The sequence below is a fragment of the Gadus morhua genome, unplaced genomic scaffold, assembly GCF_902167405.1.
Source record: "Gadus morhua unplaced genomic scaffold, gadMor3.0, whole genome shotgun sequence".
NCBI classification, from domain to species: Eukaryota; Metazoa; Chordata; class Actinopteri; order Gadiformes; family Gadidae; genus Gadus; species Gadus morhua.
Window position 1 is genome coordinate 213,129 of NW_021964149.1, and position 2,454 is coordinate 215,582.

Genomic DNA, 2,454 nt, shown 5'->3' on the forward strand with positions numbered 1-2,454 from the left:
CTATCCCTCAACCACCGCGACCTAGCCGCGTCCCGCTACCACAACGCCCACAGCGCTTACCAGTGACCAGGCCACGTCCTCCACCGGTCGTCCCACCGGTGCGGACCACCCCGCCAGTCATCGATCCTCGTGCGTCGTGGAGACGAGCCTTGGATCTCCCACACCGGACCCGGAGCCCCCGGTCACCACTACGGCTCCCTCAGCCCCTAGACCCAACCGTCTCTCCCTCGCAGGTGCCGCGACCCGGAAGCGACTCTGTCCGACGTCCTCCTCGCCGGCGCTGACCACCCCACCACCTGGTCAGGCGGTGTTACCTTCCATGACAAGGAACGAGATAATCATCACTAAGAATGGCTCAGTTCAGAACTCTGACTCACTCACAGGTTGCTTGGAGATTCACCCTTGCCCTCTCACGCCTCCTCTGACCACTCCTGCTGTTGTTGCCCTTGTCCCAGTGGGGAAAGGTCCGAGTCGCCGAACCCCGACTTCTCCTTCCCTTTTCTCGTCCCCCATGCTCAATGCTTCCTACCACCAGCCCTGAATACACCCCCCTACGAACCGCAAAGCCACTATGTGGTCCCTGCCTATAAAAAAACACATTATTATCACGGGCGATTCCAACTTGGCACGCATCCCAAAAAGGAAAATGGACGACATCCAGATAGATAGCTTCCCAGGATCCACATTAAGATTATTAACAGCCATCTTGCAGAAACAATCATCTCCCAGATCGGACACTAAGCTTATCGTATTGTCTATCGGCATAAACAACTGCCTTAGACAACAGACACCGATCACAATAATTAAGGACACCCGACGTTTAATTAGGACGGCCTAATTAAAACATTAGTTTAAACATTCCCCCAGGCTCGCATCGCAATTCCCCTCATAACGGTATCTATCAGGCTATCCGCCACCCAACTCCGTTGTGTCAAGTCTTTCAATGACTTTGTGAGGGATAATATCGAGGACGTTGACTCACGTGCTGTTTATCTCAACACACTGTCGGCGCTGAAATTTCAAACTGTTCATGACAATATCCATTGGACTCCAGAGACAGCAAAGTCTATGCTTGACGATTGGCTGACTCAGCTGGGTTTATCCCTCTCACCCCTCCAACCGTCCCGGTCCTCATTATAAACTATGCAAACTTTTCTTTCCCCTAACCACTTCCCTCCCCCTCTCCTAAACATAACCATTTCCCCAATATTTTATTCCTTTTATTGATTTTATTTCATTGATTTTATATCCTTTTCCTTACCCTAACCACTTCCCTCCCCCTCTCCTAAACATAACCATTTCCCCAATATTCTATTCCTTTTATTGATTTTATTTCATTGATTTTATTTGATTTTATGGAAGCAAATGTTTTTAACGTATCTTTAAATTGCTTGTGCCCGTGCCCTCCTCTCCTCTAGCCCCATGTATTACTGCATGGCGCATGAGGGAGCGCCCTAACCCAAACCTAACCCTAACCCTAACCCTAACCCCGCCCCCCCGACTCCAAACCCGACTGCGACCCTCACTCGACCCACAAGACACCCCAGCACGGGTAAGAAATGCCGAGAGTGGCGCTTGCAATCGAGGGAACCGCTTTTAATCATAGGCGACTCGAACGTTCTGCGTTTCGCCGAATATAGTGTACCTGGTCTCCAGATTGACGGCTACCCGGGCGCGTGCTTCCGGCACGCCTCCGGGGTCCTGGCCAAGACCACTATCAACACTCAGGTTCGCAAGCTGGTCTTGGCCTTCGGCATCAACGAGAGAGGCAACAAAATAGAACAGGCTTGCCTCCGTAGCATCCAGACCGCTGGGCGCGCATCACGTTCCCTTGCGCGGTGCTCGTAATTCCGGAAATTAACTACTCGCGCGCGCTCCCGTTCAGGGAACAAGAGCTTCTCTCTAAGCTCAACGCCTTTATCGCCACCCGATACGAATCGGTCCCCGCGCTGCCCAGCAAGTCATTCATAACCGATCGGGACAACATCCACTGGTCTAGGGACACGGCGGCGCTCCTCTTCAACCAATGTGTTCGTTATTTAAACTAAGCGCTCCCGCGTCCCAAGAAACGCCTCGAGGGAGCCGCTCGGTTATCAATTTATCTCCGTCCTTTCAACTCACTGCGGCGCAATTCTCCGTCCTGGACAAAGGTCTCACATTTATCTCCTCGACCGACATAGACCCGTGTGAGTTGTATCAACAGGTGCGCTCGGACTTGCTACAATACCACCGCAGGGTGAAACTAGCCGTCCATTTCCGTGATCACCCCCCGTCGGAGAAATTACCTTTCACCAACAAATCCTCCTGGGTCCCACCCGAGGATGACATTCCGCCAGAGGTCACACATCTGGTCAACGCTGACCTTCTGTACTACCGTGATGCGTTCAGGATCGACCGGGCCCCAGCCAACCTCCTTCCTGAGGAGTCGGAGGCTCTCCGCAAACTGATCGGTAA